Raw genomic sequence first — 20,410 nt, forward strand, 5'->3', positions numbered from 1 at the left:
AGCTAACATTGTGTGTCCTCCTTTTTCAAAGAGGAAAATGGGAAGCAGGAAAGCCCCTCAAAAGAGGAATGCTTTCAGAAGATGTCAGGACTGCTCAGTGCATAACCTGGCTGCTGCTAGTGAAATCTCAGGGCGACTGCCCTACAGAGCAAGAAATAACTCAGCTTGTCCTAGCTGAGCCACAATAACTCACTGCATATCTTCCCTCAGCTCAAGACAAGGTGCCCTGGGTGAGCCCTTGCAGGAGAAGGTCTGAGCAGAGCTCGGTGCCCTCTGGCTTGTCACCAGCCCCTTGTGCCAGCAGGCAGCTGCTGGTGACCCTGAGCAGAAACTCTTGCTCTGGAAAGGGGCCTTTGCTGCTCACCTCTAAGAAACAATTTGTACTTGAGACAGAGAAAAGCTGAGGCTTCCAGCAATCATTAGGAAAGCACTGAGGTGTATAAGCTGTTGGGTTGTTAGTCATTTGGGCAGTCCCCAAGAGGCATTTGTGTGGCTGGGAGGGTGAAAAATGTGCCTTTACAACATGTGTAAATGGCAACTAATTTTTCTTTTTTTTTCTTCCTTTTTTTTTTCTTTCTCCGGAGTGCAAAAGGCCTATAAAACAATTAGAGCTTAAAATTGGACTCCTGGCAGAGAAGGAGAGAGGGAGTTTATGCCTTGTTAAGTGTAATCAGTCTGGTGATCAAGGGACAATTTCACCTGCATGAGATATAATTACATCATAAACTCCGCATTACAAACAGGTCAAGCAGAGGTGAAAAGGTAAAGAGGGAATAAACTACTGCACCCTTTGGGGGATGTGGCAGAGGAGACTTTTCTGGACTCCATTTCCCAGAGAAACCTCTTCAGCTGGAATGGGAGCTGTGAGCATACAGGAAAGGCAGGCTGGCACCTCAGGGCTACTGCCTGCTCTCATTCTGCTGGGCAGCTGGACAGGCAACAGACACACCTGAGGTTTCACATCTGCCAGCTAGGCTGGAATCTTACTTTAGGCAAGTTAAACATTAATCATGTTTCAGAAAACAGACAAACATTTCTTTGTGGCCTGAAGCTGGAGGAGAGTGTTTGTGGCTTCGCTGCCAGCTGAATTTAGGATGACAGAAAAAGGAGGCATAAATATCCCTCCTAGGTGGTGGTGGTGGCACACTTGAAGCTGAGAATGCAGAGCCTGTTAGCAGGGACAGGGGCTGCAGCACAGCTCAGTGTCAAGCTGGAGTGAACAAGGTGCCAGAACAGGTGTGGGAATGCTGCTCTGGAGCCCGCTGCCCAGAGGTTCTACACCTCAAACAGGACCCTCAAGGTATCTCATCAAAGGAGTGGTGGTGCACAGCTCAGCTCCAGCTTGTCCCTCTCCCAGGCTACCTGGGACAGCAGTGAGGAAGGGTTTCTTCCTCCATGCAGGAAATCACAGCAGGCACAGGCAGGGGACCAGCCTTGCCCTGGGGGCTGACTCTGGGTAGACCCATGAGGGATACATTTCAGAAACACTTCTTAGAGCACAAGTGGCTGCTTGGAAAAATCCAGGAAAAATGAGAAACAAAAATCTGGTTTAACATTTGCTATTTTAGGTAAATACTTTTAGAGGTGAGATTTTGAAATGAGGAAAATTGAGTAATAAAAAAGAAGGAACACAGCAAGGGGGCATGGGTTTGTTTAGGAACAATTTTAGGAAATGTAAGATTTCTCAGCTTGGGGATTTGAATCATTGACAAAAGATTAAAGTATTGTTGGGAAATTCTTCTTTCATAGTTTTCTGTCTCAAAAATAGCTGAGCATTTTAAAAACAGTTGTGTCAGTAATTGTGGTCCTCATTTCTGGTTTTACTGTTAAAGATATGCTTTATAGACTAGAGAACTCTGTCTGGGATCAAGAGTTCCAGTTTTTTCTTGTCACTGACATGCTTCGTGTTATTAGATAAATCACTTAACCTTTCAGTGACATACTTCCCCGTCTGTAAAACGAGGTTGATAATCATACTGCTTACTTCACAAAAGTGTTTGGAGAATGAATTATCACTGTTTTTATAAGCACTTATATCTCTCTGGGGCAAAGGCTGGTTTTTTTTTCTGTGCTCATGCAACAGCACAGGAGTCCTGCTCTGTAATGGATGTTGGCAGGCTCTATTAGATATAGAAAGATAAAAATTAAATACAGCTTTTGACAATGCAGCAAACAGGGTTTGCAAGTATGACAATAAGAGTGGGTTAGATTAAAAGAGCAGGGCCTCCTTTTTTTTTTTTTTTTTTCTGTGCTGAAAGAATGATCAATTAAGTATGATGATACCATCCTGAAATACAGCCCTACCTCAAATTGGGCAGTGTAACCATTCTTCTGTAAAAGATGGAAAAAATTATTGATGTTTATACAGCCCTATGAATTGAATATTTTTACTCAGAGTGCTTGGAGAATTTGGTCAAGATCATGTTGCATTAAGAGCTTTACAAGCCCAGAGCTGGAGACAGACCTCACCCAAAAGTGTCTGAGACCAAAGGAGACACAGCATGAACTTGAGAGAAACTGTCAAGAGAAGTAGGAACATGTATGTCCAAGAACACAAAACAGGTCACTGCCAGAGATGGGGATTCCCAGGCTGATGTTATTTTAAGTCATTCTTGTCACTGTCCCCTTGTGACTATAGCTCCTGTGCTGTTCCTGGACTGCAGGTCAGCTTTATTCACACAGGCTTGGTGTTGTTACTAGGAGCAGAAACAAAAATGCAGACTGGCTAATCTGGAGACTTAGTGACCATGCAGAGAACTGAGAAAGAAGGGAATTGGGGAAGCTTGAACTGGCTTTTGCAGTGGGACCATCACCAGCAGCAGTCCATGCAGCCTTGGTTAGTGCCTGATGCTGTTGTCATGGAAAAGACTTTCATACATCAATCAGATCCCAGTCAGTCATAAGTAAGGAGCTCAGCACTTACTGACATAGCACATTTGAAAGGACTGATTAGTCCCTGGTGCTGTCTACAAGGAAAGACTTAAGCTGCAAGTAGCTTAAAAGAGTTTCACAGGATGGCAGTGAAGAAGCCTGGATTACACCCTGCTGTGAATCATTACTGCCACAGCTGTAGCATATACAGACCGCTCACAAATATCCCTCTGTGAAGTTGGGCTGACACCATTAGGCATCTTCTTGAGGCATTCCCTTCATGACTGGCTCAGTCCTTCCTACTCATGCCTTTCTTTTTGGACCAGCACAGAGGGAGTAAGCAAGGGTCTAAGTTTATGGACAGAGAATTAAAGCTCTGGCTGTGCTTTGGGACGTAGAAGTGGTTCCTAGCTCCTGGCTGTGCCAAGAGCAGACTCACACAGAATTGCTGCTTTTGTGTATAGGCCTCTTTGTTACCTTCCTTTAGCTTTGGGAAACATAGCTTTTGTCATTTTCCTGAAGTGGAAGGGCCATAATTTCCAGGAGTTTTAGGGACCCTTCTCGGTATGGCTTTCCAAAGGAAGGCTCACACACTGGAGGATGGGCCCCCTGCCCTCCTTGCCCAAGTTACCAGGGATGGTAAGGGCAGGGGTGTGGAGATGAACAGCTGGGGCTGTGAGGAGAAAGACAAACTAGACAGGACCTCATGGAGCAGTGGATGAGCCTTGTCCAGTCTGTATGCAATCACCTTTGGACTCTGAGCCATCGAGGGACCTGTAGCACAGTCTGTGGTGTTTGTCTGATAGGTTTCCTGCAGTGCTGCCTGATCCCGAGATGGGCTCCAGCTGCCAGATGAGGAGAAACAGGCACTACAGGACCATACAGGTTCTCCAGTCATGCCACCCACATACAAAGTATGCCTGTCTGAAGAAAATTTAGAGGGAAACTGTTTTGTCTGCATGCTTGCAGAAGCCAGTGGAAGTGCACTGTATTTTTATTCCCTACAGGTCTTGCCCAGCCTGGAGCCATCTTGGCTTGGCAGTATGGTGATGTCCCTGGGATAGTGCTTGCTTTAGGATTGGACACCCCTTCTGCCTGTGCTCCCTGTGCTGTCCTTTTCTGCAGAGGAAAAAACCCCAAAGAAATCTGTTAGCACACCAAAGAATTCTGACAGCAACTGGAAAAGAGCCCAAAAAGTTTAAACCTGCCATCAGTGCGGGAAAGACTGAGAGAAAAATTATGGCATGCAGTCCTGATACTACTATTTCTTGGCAGGAGACAACTGCCTGTGCATCTCAGAAAACTTCCCAGAGTAAGAAAGCACAATCATAGCTCAGCATCGAGGAGCAAAGAGCTTGGAGACAAAGGCCCCTGATCCTTGAGGGAAAATCGATGTCCCTCCCACCCAGACTGGACAGTCTGACCAGCTTGGCTCCTCACGCTTTCCAAACCCTCTGTGCAGTGGTTGGCTCTGTCTTCCCACCCTGCTGTCTCAGACAAAATCACTGTCTGCAGAAGGGATTGCCTTCAGCAGCAGGACTGAATCTGGCCATGATGCCATCACTTTGCTCCCCGTGCTGCTGTGGTGAGAAATCATGGGTAGGTTTGATTAATCCCAGCTGGACAAGCAGCCCAAAAGTTGGCTTTTCTCAGTTTCTAAGGACTTAGTTGCATTATCTGACCACACTTGGTGGTCACCTAGTACCTGTGCCCAGGCTTTTTCATCCTTGGAAAAGGAAATAGCTGACATATTGCTTTGACTGTGACTGTTAAAAGGAGTCTGCCTTCCAGCTGAAGCAAAACTCCAGGAAATCCTTAACAAAACTCCCAGCAGTGTCAGAAAAGTGACAAGAGACTGAAGCAAGGGCTTAATAATGGAGTGACTCTTCCAATCAATTGGTGTGAGTTAATTAATTAATTGCTGCAGTTGCAATGACATTCCCTCTGGCTGAGTAATTGGGGAAATCAACCACCTGAGGCTCTTAGGGAGTTAATTGCCTTAAAATTTGTTAAAGCAGAGTGATAATACCATTTAAAAAATGCTATCAGAGCACATTTCTTGTCTTTTGGGATCATCCAAACCCATTCTTCATTTTGCAGAGCAAAACCTTTAGAGTTTTACTTGGAACAACCGAGTAATGGAGACAGATGAGGTGGAGAAACAGGGAGCCCAACTGTGAAATACAAGTTCTGTATCATCTGAAACAGGAGCCATGCTGGTGAAGTTGAAATACCCTGAATCAGTCTCCAAACTTTCAGTGTCCATCCAGACTCCTGTCCCTTCTTAAGTGTTTCTTCTCCATCAGGGAGTGGAGTTTTCTCTACTCTCTTGGAGCTGCTATTCTCTTTTAAACTTTGTATGAAAACACTTTTCTTTTTTTCAACCTGATTTTATCTCAAACAGTTTGGTAGGCATAGGAGCACTATTCTGGGAAGAGAAGAAACCCTTCAACCACCCCTTTCACAGCTACCTATTTCTCAGGCTGAAGCTGAGCTCCTCTGTGCTTTAGACCCCCCTCTCAAGTGAGCCCTTTGAGGTCTTTGCAGGACATTTGGTCTTCTGTCAGTGGAAGTGGGTATTTTTGGCTGGAGCCCCTGCAGACATCTTTTTAAGGAAGCAAAGTGGAGGCCTTTGAACGATGTCAAGCTGTCCTGAGGCAAAACTAGCCCTGTACCAGCAGCAGAAAAATCTCTGTCAGAAGGCTTAGCCTGTGGTGTGTCTGGCTCTCAGGCTCTCGGGTCTCTGTGCTCTCCCCGCACTCCCTGCTTGTTTGTCTGTGGCTCCAGCACACAGTGTGCTCCAGGCAGCTGCCTTTGCTTCCCTGCCCAGGGCTCCCATCTGTACCCTGCAAGGTTTTGGCTCCCTGACAAGTGATGGAGCTACAGAAAAAAAATTCTCTTTCCAGCACTCAGAGTTTTCTCTAGCCAGAGCCTGCTAGAAAGCTTCACCTTTTCTTGATATTTCTGATGGGAAACAACCTACAAAAAGTAAGCTGGAATAAAGAAAACAAAAGAAGGAAACAGCTTTGTCTCTCAAAAATTCATTATATGACAGACAGTGAGTGCATATAGAAGAAGCATCGAGAACTTGATGATATCAATTCCCATCATTTTTAATCCAGTTGTTACAATGTTAATTTCCTTGTTTTCCTCATAAAGCCCTTTGAGTCCTGCTATCATAGCATAGTCTCAGAGTTTGTCAAAAAATGAAAGGAGAGCATAGCCCTTCAAAAGATGGAGGAGAGATTGAAATTGTTAGACCAACAGCCTCAGAAAAGGGAACAAAACCAAGTGACTCGTGTTATAAATGTTACGTTTAAACATTCCCGAGATTTTATAGGGCCATAATAATAATTTTCTTATTGCTTGAGGCTGGCAAAACTGGTATTTTCTTCCTTTTCCAGCATGAAGCATTCCTGGTCTCCCAAGGGCCTTTTGGGGAGGTGACTGGGGGCTGAGTGTCTTAGATCTCCCCGCTGCAGCCCTGTCTGAGGCTCCCAGCGAGGGACGCCGCAGCTCTCAGATGCAAACCGCCGTTTTCTCCCTTCTATCTTATCTATCAGTCACTTCGTGTGGGAGCTCATACACATATTATTAAATATAAATACAAACCCCAGGCACACATTTTTATCCTTAAGTAATAAAATCTAATGGAAGAATTTACAGTCATGCGTTGTAAAGCAATAATAGTTGTAAAATCATTTAGCAGGGTTCAAACACAGGTGAAAGGAGAAGTTCAGAAGTTCAGCATCTAAATATGTTTCCTGGCAGTTTCCTATGACAAACAGCAAATCCCCTATTGACATGGTACCAGTAAGGAAAGAGCAGAACTGTTCTCAACAGCTCCACTTGTATTTTTGAGTTCATGCTTGTTCAGGTTATTACTACTGAAGTGCACTTTCTACAGGTCAAGTTATTCAGTGGGTAGTAGTGAGAACTGGCTGAAAAGATCACTGCAGAGACAACAGAAAACCAAATTTCTCTATGGTGCCACTCAAGCCCAATGAAGGGTGAATAAACTTTTTGGTTGAGACATGATACACATGATGTATCACAGATGGAAACCACTGGCATTACCTGGAGGGAAGTTCTTAGTACAAGCAAGCCTGGGCTGTTTCTACTGGCACCTAGTGCTCCACCAAAAAGACTTAGATGCAATTATCATTAAGATACTTTCATGTATATTGCCTATATTGCAGTTTCTGCCATTTCTAGCAAGCAGCACTTTCTAGCAACTGCTGCTTACTACATGTAGCCATTCTAAGTTGGGCAACAACTTTGTTAAATGTCTTCACCATGGCAAAGCATAAAACACATGCTCGGTTCTTAAGAGATTGTGCCTGTCTTCTTGTGCCTCTGTTGTTTATTGGTTAATATTGGTTTACTGTTTATTGGTAAGAATAAAAGCTAGTAAACCCAGGCCTCAGGAGTTGCACAAAGCACATCAGGTGGCTGACTGTAAACTCCAGGTCCTACCCTGCCATGTGGTGCCAGCCCAAGGCACTGAGACAGGAATGAGGTAGGAACCCCACAGCTGTTGTTAGTTCTGCTTCTACTGCTGCATTACTTAATATCCCACCAGTTATGAACTTTGTCCTAATGATGGGGACAGATAAGTTATAAGGTTGCTCATTGGATAAGAAGATAACTTTGCCCTATGCTTCATTTCGTAATTATTTTTTTAAGAACAAATTATTAGAAGGTGTGAGAGGTACTAAACAGAGTATACCTTCTCTCAATAAAAAAGGACTCAATTTCTTCAGCAAGCCAGCAGCAATGTGATAACTATGATGTATGCAACACAAGTATCATTTCATGGTCTTTGGCACTTCTTAACCTAATTAACCTTGGCAATCTAAACTACTTCCAGTGAATCACAGCTGTGCTCCCAAACAAGACCCTGTTATCGCCCTATCTGAAGAAATGTCACTACTTCCTCAAAGCCAATCAAACACTCATGTTTTTTCCTGGGAATTGAAGAGATTCCCTGACATAATAATGTGCATAAAACATATCTAAACGTCCTGTGCTCTTACTGGAACAGGCTGCCATTCTGGTGTTGTGCTGTTTCCACACTCTGGGATGCCTGGTGTGCTGAAGCAGGCAGGCAAACAGCTAATTCCCCAGCAAAAAGCCCATTACTCCTTCTGTGCATACAAGTGCATCATCCCTTCCCATGTTTTCCTCTGCACTAACATGCAGCAGGGAACCAGCTGCCCAGAGAAGATTTCTGATGGGCTGCCAGGGGAGTTAGGGGACACTGTGGTAAGACAGGAGCTTAGAAAAGTGCTGAAACCTATCACTGGTGAAAGTGAGGATGGCTTCTCTATTCTCCTTAGTATCTCATGTGGCCAGGCTGTTCTTTTAGGGTTTTGTTTGAGAAAAAATCAGAAAAATCTTTCATTCTGGTGGAAGTTAACTCATCATCAGTTTTACTCTTTCACCTGCTTTGCTCCCTGTGTCTGTTCTCTTTTTTCCTTATGCTCTGTGCTGTTTCTTTCTTCATTTAGTCCTAATTCCTGGTGTGATTTGCCTTCTACTGCCCTGCCCTTCCCTCAAGGACAGGTCACAGAAAGTAAGCACAGGGTCACTGGCTGGAAAAAAAGGGCATCTCTGTGGATCGCCCCCATGCTGACCTCTTCTGAGAGTTTACACAGTCTTGCCTTCAAAGAAATTGTGCTGGACACAGAGCAGGTTTGCAAGGCAGGTTCTCTGGAAGGCAGAGAAAGTCAGCATTTTGGCTGCCTGGAGGGGTTTGGTGTCTCCTTCTCTGTGCTGGCCTCCCTTAGATGCCAGCACTACTGTCTACAACCCTTCAAACCTTGTTGGAAGAGGATCATCAGCTGAGAGACACATGGATCAAGAATTGTTGCCAGCTTGGGATGGGTGATCAGTGTGCTGGGCTTCTGGTGCAGAAGAGTAAATCTAGAGAGGACAGTTTACTGGGAAAAGATCCCAGGCCCAGTTTTCAGGGTTCAAGTGAACTGAACAGTGCTGGTGCTGACAGAACTGTGGCCTTCAAAGCAACAGAGGGACTGGCCCTGCATTTGGGATATGGTTAACCCCAAAATTACTGGCTTCCTGACAAGTAACCAGGTTTTGCCATCTTTTTCTCATACATGTCTTTACCTTCTTTCAGTAAAGTCTTGCAGCTGACTACAAGATTTGTCAGTGCAGTCAGATGCCCTGAGACTGGACCCTGGGAGCAGAAGACAAACAAAACTATCTAGAGTTTGCATCCTCCAGGGATCCCCAGAGAGCCTCATTTCTTCAAAAGAACAGCTCCACTACTGCATGAGGCAACTGGGACAAAACAGTTTCTTCAGCTTCACAAAGAGGCAAGAAAAAGCACCACATGCACAATGGCTCATGCACTCAGGGTAAATGTTTATAGTACAAATTTAGCATTGACTGAAGCAGATTAACAACTGGCTGCAGAATTTTATCCACATTCCCCCTGTCCCCCAGGACATCATGAGTCAGTGAGCAAGCTGTTGACAGCACAAGATATCAGACCCTATCAGCCCAGCAGTAGCTCAGACCACCTCGGGCATCAGAACCTGCAGGTGGAGATCAGTGATGAGAACCGGGGCTACGGATGTTGTTGTTAGGGATTGGTGGGGTTTTAATTCCTAGCCTGACAGATGTCAGATAAGGGGGACAAAACACTGGCAAGAGGAAAACAAGAAAACATTATGGTTCAGAGAGCAGATACTGAATCCCCATGTCTGCAGGGCTTTTTGTGGTGGGTTTGCAATGGGTCAGTTTAACCTACAAAAATTAGCTCCCCGTGCAATCAGGAAAGACTCTGCATGAGGTGGTTTAGAGCCACAGAAATGGGGCTCGTGTCTTTGCCTGACCTATAGATAGAACCTGAATTTGTACCTAATACATGAGGTTAAGTGCCAGCCACAGCACCATCAGGGGTCCTGGTATCCCAATACATTAAAAATACCAGATAGATGAATGCAAATAACATCACACTTACAGCAAATGGCAAGGATGTACTACACAGTGCTGCTTCTCAGGAAATTGAAAAAACTATGCCTTTCTTTATGAAGGAAGACAAGAATATTTTTCTTATTTTCTGTGTAGGCACAGAAGCAGAAGTTGGAAACATTGGTTAGTTGCTCACGCTGTATCACTTGATTTGGAAAGGGTGGTATGTTTCTCAGTTGTTCCTAAAATGGCACATCATGGATTCCATTGTGGCACTTGAGGGTTAAACCTTTTTATGGGCCGCATTATTTTCCCTTATTTAGCTCCATGCTCCATTTCAGCACCACCAAACCCCAGACTGGTTTATGACCTTCCTCAAACAACATCTTGGAAGTGCAGAGCTGTCAGGAACCATAGTATAATTGTAAATGAGCTAAGCTGGTTGGGAGGCTAATTGCTGCTAAGTGACTTGATTGTCTCATGCAGACAGCAGGAAGGTCTTTCTGCTCCCATCTCACGTGTACAGTGCAGAACTGGGGTCATGCAGCAGGTGGCTGATTTAAAAAAGTAAATGAAAAGGCTGCTGGCCTACCCAGTCTGTCAGATACTTGTTTCCAGTCTATGGGGCTCATCAGCTTTCTGGAGCTTTTGAATAGTTTGGGTCTCCTCAGAGGGTTTGAGAGGTCCTCCTTCAGGAGGAGGTCATGGTTGTCAGGATCTCCCTCCAGCCTCGTGATGGTCCCCAGCCTCTGTGTAAATCCATATTAATTCTATTTTGAAACCTTTATTTCCTCATACCTGGGCACTGCCAAGGAGCTTTAAGTGCAACTCCACGCAGAGTGTGTGGTACGTGCAGGTCACTGCTAAATGCACCTTCTCCTGAGCACTCAGGGGGAGCTGGGATTCTCCTGAGCTGGTTCCAGGGAGTAAAACCTATGCTATCAGCATTCATCAGTTGATGAACTGAGCTTCCAATTCCTCATTTTCTCACCTAATGGGCAGAGCAGGGTGGTGCTATCAGCTACAGGAGCAGACAGTACCTTGGAAGCAGAGACAAGCAGCTGTCCAGTTCCATGCACTGGCCTGGGTAGCTACCTCTTTCAGTATAGGGAAATGGCAAAAGGTGGCAGAAGTGAAGCCAGGCTGTGAGGCAGGATCACAGCTCGTGCATGGTGCTGCTCAGGGAACATGAAAGCAAGGACTGGGGGATGTGTGTCACACCTGATGCTGTTATTGACAATTCTCACTGTGTGTGACCTTGCACCAAACTTCCCTGATGACTGCCAGCTCCCTCCAAGCATTTTGCCTTTCCAGAGGAGGTATTTAGAAACAGCATCTATCAAGAAATAGGATAACTTTGGGCCAGACTGTGTTTGGCATGTGCTACTTGGTACATGGGGAGACAGAGATGTATTGCATACAATTTCTGCAAATGCTGAGGGGCAAATATCAGGCTGAATGGCCTTTCACATGGCAGGAAACCCAAGATGTGGGGCAACAAAATACTTCCTTTGCAAAGGACAATTCTATCACTCAGAAGACCATGATTTTACTTCTCCATGGTATTTTGGACTGGCATGTGGGCATTGCCATTATGGTGGGCAATACAACAATTGCTTAGAGCAAGTGATAAAGCAATCAGGATTTTTAGCTGAATTTTGTCACAAAGAAAAAAAATGTAAGATAAATCTTTAGTCTTTATTAGGATAAATGGGGCAAAGCTTAGATTAAACTCTGCTACTGAAGCAGCATTGATTGTGGGTGGGAGTTGCAGAGCTCAGCAATAGGAAGGCAACGGTGATGCCTTTGGTTAATGAACACATTCCTGCTGTCATCAGCCCAGGCACTGCCTTTGCACTGCCCAGCTAATAAGAGAAAAAAAGTTGCTCTGCGTTTTTAATGTAGCTCCTACCTAATGTGTTGATTCTATCTGGGCTTGGCTCGGGTATTTTTCCAGCCTAAGGAGAAAACTTTGGGGCTTTGAAGCCATTCCTGCTTGGGAAAAAGAAGCCGTTAGCAGAGTCTTGTGCAGGAGCTTGTACCACACAGGGTGGTGGCATTCTGCTCATTGTGATGCTGCAAGATGTGGCAAGATAAATAATTTTAAACACAGAGCTAGTGGAGAATGTGTATTTACCCCCTTAGATTTTCAGATGACCCAGGTGTAAAAAATAATCCCTTGAAAGAACTTGTAGCTGTTTCAGCACCAAGATTTAATACACTACAGGATGGAAATATATGGGAAGCATCTGTCAATGTGTCAGCATTTTAAAACAAGGAGGGTAAAAAAACAAAAGAAAACAACTAACAAAGAAACTCCCAAGTGGACAAAATGGGGTTTGTCTGAGAAAGACAATCCAGAAAGGATATTGCTTTGTTTTCAATTGGATTTCTCAAGCTTTGTTGTCCCCTCATTCTATGCTCACTTCTTGGTGCTCCCAGGAGACTCTGCCTGAAATGTCAGAGTTGATTTCCACCAGGACAATTCAGTGAGCCTTTGTAGGAAACCATGAACCACCTCAGTGTGTTTCACATATTTTGATTCTTGCCCAGAGGAGTTGTGGATGCTCTATTCCTGGAAATGTTCAAGGCCAGGTTGGATGGGGCTCTGAGAAACCTGGTCTAGTGGAAGGTGTCCCTGCATGTGGCAGGGGAGTTGGAACTGGATGATCTTTAAGGTCCCTTCCAACTCAAACCATTCTATGATGCTGTGATTCTCTGAATACTTTCCCAAGTGAGGCAGCTCTCTGTAGAGAAAAGCTGAGTGGGAGCAGTGAGTGGCAGTCCACATCTGACATGCTGTGCATCTCTGGGGAGCCCAGGTGTTTGCCTAAGCTGTCCCCCATTTTCGGAGATCTATGCCCATATAGTGGTGCCAGAGTGAAATCACTGTGGAAGGAACTCAGAATCCAAATTGTGTAAAATGCTTCCAAATTTGTGTAGTTGGTGAATGCAGACTGCTTTTCTGTAACAAAGAGCTGGTGGGAAGAAACTCTTTCTATCATGTCCATCTCTCCCTCTTCTGTTCTGGAGCCTGGCTCTCTGGTGAAAGGCTTCCTTGAACAGGGGGAAATGAAGGTGAATACAAACCTGTTAAGAAGAAACACGATCATTTGCAAATCAGCCAAGGAAAAGAATTTCTATTTCTGTTCAGTAGTCACATGGTCTGCATTACCAGAAGGTTTTCTTCTTGTTTTGTGTTTGGGTAGCAAAACCCATTGTTGTCAACAGAGAAATTGTGAGGCCTGTCTGATCTTCCCAGAGCTTTTTCAAGTTGATCTTTATTGGCACATATGTCTCAAAATTGATGGCCCGTGCAGGGAGAGATTTTATTCATTCCAAGTGCAGGTGAGATGGGGATAAGAAAGGATGTATGTGTGACACAAGCATTCACAGTGCCCAGGGAGCCACCTGTGGGATACCTGGGGATTCTCCATCTGCTCCTCCCCACCAAGGGCAGGGGACTTTGCTGTGGTGCAACTCCTGAGCTGGTGCTCCCGAGTAGCTTGGAGGCTGAACTTGGCTAGTGTCTCACCGCGTTATTGCTCTGCATTGGCCAAAACTCAGCACACCTCAACTGTCACGTCACTTTGCTCTGAGGTGACATTTAGCATGACCCATGCCAGTTCTTTGTGCTGCATGAAAGTGTTGGCACACCCTTTGGCTACCGTGGAGCTGGAGGAACAGGTCCTGTCTCTGGGAGGTGCAATCTGTTTGATTTATTTAGCAACTGAGTGTCTGCTTTTAATTTTTTAAAAATTAAAACTTGGGACCTTATAATGAGTTTAGTGAGTTAAAATCAGACTGTCAAGGGTGGCTCTTCACTGCCAGAAAAACAGAAAAAAATTCATCAAGAATTTCTTGTCAACTGCTAGAAAATACTTTCCATCACCCCTAGGGAACTGTGCCTGCTGGAGACTGTGAGTGATTTTGGAAGCAGCAGGCAGGGAAATCACTTATTTTATTAGCTATATTTTGCAGCCCAGTATGTTTGTACAGTAAATAATATTTTGCATAAAGTCACTGGCTGATGCTGTGCTTTTTATCATGGACTGCTATTTTTTACAGCTGCTCTTTTAAGTGTCAGCACTGAGCATTTGTTTGTGTCATCATCTGTGCTTTACATTGCTATGTGCGGTGATATAACTGTTCCAAAGCTTTGTACTGTAACAGGGGTGTCACAGTTATTTGGGAGAGATGGAACCACACTTTGAACATTTTTCACTCTTTCCATGGCCACATTTATGGTGTTTGTAAAATTCAATGTGATTTTATGGCATTTCTAAAATAATGTCATTTTATGGCAGTTGGGAAATGCTGTGATTTCAATGAAAAATGGACTACACTGGTTTCAGTGGGAGAATTTTCCAATGCCACCGGGGAATAAAAAAACCAGCCAAACTTTCTGAGCATAACAGAAAACTCTTTTGAGGACAGCAATTAAAGTTTTTTCTGCCTTTGGTATGTAAGTGATTATTTTTCTTGTGGTAAACAGTATTTGCTGTATTGTATGATATGTATGAAAAAAGATTGCAGCAAGAAAACCCCTATAGTTAATAATTTTACTAAAGCAGAACCTCAACAAAATTATGTATTTATAGTCACACCCATATGGGAAGGAGGGTGTTCAAAGGCTGACAAGTCCCTAAAACTGATATTGGTAAAATTTAGTTCTGTGCAAAGGGCCAGAGAAAGGGCTTTGGGGCTTGTCTCTGCTCAGTATCCTCCATGTTAATTTGTCCCTATTTGCAGGATGTCAATACTCCTGTTTGTCAGAACTAAACAGGAGTGTCATTAAATGCTGCAATAATTTTTATTCTACACAGCTGTGTAACCTTCAGTAGCTATGGAAAACTCCCCTCACCTCACCTCCCTCCTTGCAGGCTGCACTCTTAGCCATAATTGAGGAAAAATCCAGAGAGGGCTGGGGGGCTGGAGGTGAGGTTTGTTAGAGCTGCTAATTAGCTGATGCCATCGCATCAGAATTACAAGCCAATTCCTTGGAGGACTCCAGGGCCTCTTCTCTCCGGCTTGGAGACAGATGCTGAATTTAACCTCAGAAACAGGGGCAGCTGATTAGTGCTGACACCCTCCAGTTCTGTCACTGAACTTTCTGGCACAGGGTGGTTTGTTTAAGGGCCTTGGCTGGAATTAAAGTTTTCTGTCAAGGCTGCGTTTTTAAAATTTTGTTTAAAAGATTTCCAGACTAATTCAACTGAATGTGAAATTTGATGAGGGACATTTCATTTCCAGAGCTTCTCATTTTGGGAGGAAGGGAAAAACAACAGCAGCTCTGCTGATGATAAAATTCAATTAGAGTTGAACTACCATTGATTGTTGTGATTTCATTTGCATTTATCTTTTAATTAAGCTATCCTCATCTGATTTTTAATTTTTTAAAGATTTTTTTTCCCTTCTTTCTTTACGCATGGTTCAGGAGCAGGTGTTCTGTGACTCTGACTGAGTGAGTATACCTAGTGTGGCATCCCTTATTTCCCATGCTGGATGTGAAGACAGCCTTCTAAGAAGAGGAGTATTGTTAAGATCTATACCTTACATTGAGGACAGTATCCAGACCATGCCTGATACAAGTAGGTGTTGCAGAGCCATAGTTTTGTGGCCACATCTGGGCTGCCTGAATTAGGCAGACTCTGTGGTGAGATTTAGGAATATTTGAAGTTCAAAAGCCCCTATCACTTCAAAATACTTCCTTTCAGAGGTGGGAACAGCCAGCATTGTTGAGGGTATCTGCTACCACCAGCACTGAAGGTGTGATCCCACTGCTGCAATTCCCAGGCCAAAAGCCACAGCTGGACCCAAGACCTATTGATCACAGCTTCTATTCATAGGATGTGCACCCTCAGTTTTCTCTGTCATGAGGAAGATGCACAGGTCTGGTTGGTATGGGCAAAGAGGGTGATCCTTTTTCAGGCAGGGTCATGGTGCAGGCAGGAATGCAAAGGCTGTGGGGCCAGGAGAGCAATCAAAGAGCCCAAGCAGGATCTACTGGTCTGCTGGGAGAAGCAGAACTGGGAATATTCTACCTGATCACATCCTCCCTGTGGAAAATGAAGGCACAAGATTAATTTTGTTCCTAGTAAACATTTACACTAAGAAGCAGTTATTTTATGACAGTGTGATAAAACATTTCCTGGGCAAGTGCTGTGTGCTGCAACAGATCCTACACAAGCTGAGAAGACTTGGCTTCCCAGAAGAGGAGTTTCTAATCATCATAGCTCCTTCAGCACTATCATTCACTATAACATGAGTACAAATCTGACTTTATTAAAACAGCTTGTCTGAAGTAGCTCAGCTAACCACAGAAAACATAAGATGCTACCACATGCTGTTGTTATCATCAGGACAGCAGCTTTAATACTGGAGAGCACTAAATTGCCTGGAATGATATTAACTCCTGGGATGCTATGCTAATGCTGGTCTGCATTTGAATAACTCCCTGCGCAACATGAACAGGCCTCTGACTGCAGTTTTCTCTAGTGAGTATGTGTGTTAGAGGTGTTTTTTCCAGCACATACCAATCTCTGGTTCTGCCAAGGTAGATGGACATTTTCCTGTTGGTAACAGCAGAGACTGAACCAGACTCCTACATCCTTCCTGAAGACATTCCTAGCCCCAAGTTACCGAGAGCTGAACAGCAGATTTTTGCAAGGTAAAGATCAAAAGGCAGTGTTTGCCCCATAGCACCCCCCCCCCATATTTTGCAAGAGATCATATGAAATTATTTATTTCATGTGTTTCACTATTAGGCTTGGGGAGATTACCTCACCAGCCTGATCCTGTGATTGAGGCAGTGGGGCATTTAGGGAGAAAGGGAAAAAGGCCCTGCTGGCTTTCATGAGAGTCTGGGCCACGTGTTGTTCATAGCAAGCCAAGAACTGAACTTGTGGGGGGAGACTGTGCTGAGCCATCAGAGTAAACGCTCCTAGGGAGCATCGACTCCATCAGGAATGTAATTGCTGTCATCTAAAGGATACAGAAAAAACCTGTGCAACCAATACTTTTCAAAGACTAATACTTTGGCCAGATAACAGTAGTTGGTGACAATGATGGCAAAGAGCAAAATTAACAGAAAAGGCCACCTCTGTGCCAGATTTCAAGCTCCCATTTCAAGTGCTGTTTTCAAAAGGGCACCAAAATTTTGTCACCCTGAGTTAAAAAGCGTAATTTCCCTGGCCTCAGGGACTGAATTGCTTAGATTTAAGACATTGGCCTGAGGCAGACAGATAACACAGAGAAATGTCAAAATTTAAAAGTTAAAATTTGTTGAAATTCCAAGTGTCTGAGAGCAGCCAGATTGCATTGTGGAGTGCTGTGAAATGCAATCAATAAAAGATTGCTAACACCTGTGATGCAGGCTCAGCTTTAAGACCCCTTGGTGGGAACCTGCTTTTTTGTAAGTATAAGAAAGGTAATCTAGGGATTCATTTGATAGACCCTGAACACCAGACACCTATTTACTTCTGCTCCAGGAAAACAAAGGAAAAAGGCCCTTCTGAGCAGGTCCTTACACCAGCAAGATTTTCATGGTAGTCATTCTCAGGAGGTGTTTACCCTGCCAGGCGCCCCTAAAAAGAGTGTGTACCTACTTCTGCTTGGGAAATCCTGGCAGTCTTGTATGGGACAACTCTAAGTTCAGAGCAGCAAAAAGATTCTAGTGGAGGAAATAAAGCAAAAGCAGCAAGGGCATTAGTCCTGTTAATGTGTGTGGGAGACAAAAGAAAGGAGGAGGGGAAATGCAAGGCTTCAGAGAGTGGAAGATTGGGGATAGACAAGACTGGTATTGCTGAGAGCCCTAAAATTTTCCTAGCTTCAGTAGTCGCAAGCAAAGGAAAGGTCACCCTACAGTCAGGAATGTGCTTCCTGCAGAGAAAGAAAGTGTTAAATTTGCTTATCCTATTATTGAGGGACAGACACAGTCTTTTCTGCTATCGGAAGCACTGGAATGCATTTACAGCTGACAAGGCCCAGGTTGCCATTTACGAGGCTGTAAATAGCAGCATCTATATTTAATCAAAGATGACGAATGATTCAGTGAATTTCTGTCCTGCAAGCTCAGTATCAGCCATGTGACAAAGACGAGTAATGTGATGGCAAAGAACTTGAGAGTTTGAAATGCAGAGGAAGGGACAGCTACTAGAGATTCCTGGCACGTGGCTGCTGGCTGGTACTCTTTTAATTCTTCAACAGGTTTCAGATCTTTCAGGTGGCCAACATGCACCACTTGATATGATGGCTCCAGAAAGGGTCAGAGAGCCAATGCAAGCTGTCCCATGAGGGGACATCCTCTCCTTGAAATGCCCATGACAGTATAATATGTATCTAATAGCTGCTGGAATAATGAATCACTTGCTACTTTAAGACATAGATTTCTTTCTTTTTTTTTTTTTTTTTTTTTTTGAGCTTATTGAAAACCAAACCTGTTTGGGTTTCCTTTTAAACCATTTAATCTAAACCCACCTCGTGGCTTTGACACCAGGTTCATTTTTGATCAAATTCCAGAATCCTTTCAGAAGCTCCAGCTCTGAAGACCTGGAAAGAAAGGCATTTTCCCTTCCCACCCTCTCCATTCTGCGGGGCTTCAGGTCAGGAGGTGAGTTTTTATTGTTAGCCACTTGAAAATAAAATCATTCTGTGCTGGTATCTTTGGATAGACACTGTAAATTATGCATTTCAGCAGAATCAAGAACATGTCCTGGAAGTGAGGTAGTGCTGTCCCAGGAAGAGAGCAGGTTTGCATAAGGACACAAGCAGGTAGGAAGTGTCACAGGAGACCTTCTTGGAAGTGCCAAATTTCTCCTGGTTGGATAAAAGCCCATCTGAATTAATTCACTGACCATTTTATTTTGAATTAAGCCCTTAATTTACACCAAGTCTTTTGGGTTAATCTCCCTGAGATGCACAGACATTGGCTCATTTGATGGTTTCTGAGCTAGAAGTGATATTGTTTTCTCACACCAAAGCCAAATTAAACTACACAGAGGCAAAATGTGAGCAAAGTAAGAAAAGAGAAGTAGGCCCTTAGGTGAGACCCATTGTTCAGGCTAAGGGGAGATGTGAAGGAACAGAGAAAGGATGTTTAACAATCACTCAGCAAAGCTGGGTCAGAGCATAGGGTGGGAAGGGGACATAGAGCTTGATCAAAAAGCATGAGGAACCAGATGTTTGGCTGCTTTGAATCACAGCTGTTTTTGACCCAAGGTTTAGTGCGTACCTGCACAGAATTACAGAGCAGGCATCACCCTCTTCGCATGCTCTCTTTTTGACTGTGATCAAAACACATGGTAAACACATGATAAAAAAAAAAGAAAAAAAAAGAAACCTTTAAAAGTAAACAATCCCCTCAAAACCCCAGCTCTCTTTTCTAGCCACCCCCACAAAACAACAGCAGCAACCATAACAGGAAAGCTTTCTAGCTCTTCCTCTCTTTCTTTTACCAAAAAGTCAATGTGAAAACAGAAATCAGGGCCATAAGCCAGGGGGAGAAATTGTTCAGGTCACAAGGGGTTTTAGGCAAGATTAAAGGTTGAAGCTGTCATATGGAAAATGCAAGTGGAATGTCATGGAGAGCTGTGAGACTGCAGGAGTTCCTCCCAGGTGGCCTGTAAACCCTGTCACTTGAATCACTTGATGTCAGGTGAAGAAATCTAGGACAAAAATGTGACTACATTTCTATACTCATGTCTTGTGTGGTCAGCTTCCTTGGATGACTTCTCCCTCAAGCAACTCTCTGCCAGGTTTAAGACATGTTTGCCCAAAGCAAACCTGTATGTCTGAAGAACTGCAGAGCTGAGGATGTCCCAAGGACTGCTGTGTCCAACCCGGCATTATGTGGAAATATCAGAGTATGAAACAATGTAAAAGTAGCATCCTAAGCTTCTTACCTCCATATTCTGACCAAGGACAATGGTCATGTTGTGATCATCCCAGAATCTTCCTCTAGGCTAAAGAAATACTCATGCAGGAAGAGCTATCTCAATGCAGGTGCTGGTTATTGTGCACAGTCATGTCCCCTTACCTTTAGATAATTATGATCCCTATATTCCAGATAATCATTGAGTAAGGACAATTCGCATTCCAGAAACTGCACTAATGAGTGACCTGTACCTAATTCAGAAACTTTAGTGTGATCACTTTTTCTTCTTTTAACTAAGCTCAAGGTCCTTGAGTGTGTGTGTGGCTACAATGCAGTCATCTGAAGTTGCATGAGGTGAACACCACAACTGATTTGTGTTGATTTTAATCAGTTAGGTGTTTAAGCTCCTTGCTGGAGCTGAAGTTTAGCCCTGTATCTGACTCAGTGTCCTTCAGGTGACTGATAAGATGACAGGGATGAAGATGATAGAGAATTCAGATCCAAGCAGGCATGAAGAAAGGTCTTGTGGAAGACCTGTAAGAGTACAGATACAGTATATACAGTGCAGGCATTAGTGGAAGCAGGATTGTACTCTGAATAAGCAGGGGAGAGAAAAGCAGCATATGTTGGAAGAGGATGAGTATTATGTAAATAACAGGGATAGAGACATTTTGTAAACGGGCAGGCTGATCTCATTATTTATCTACAATTAAACTAAACTGTGGG

Source organism: Serinus canaria, chromosome 1A, assembly GCF_022539315.1.
Source record: "Serinus canaria isolate serCan28SL12 chromosome 1A, serCan2020, whole genome shotgun sequence".
In the NCBI taxonomy this organism is placed as follows: domain Eukaryota; kingdom Metazoa; phylum Chordata; class Aves; order Passeriformes; family Fringillidae; genus Serinus; species Serinus canaria.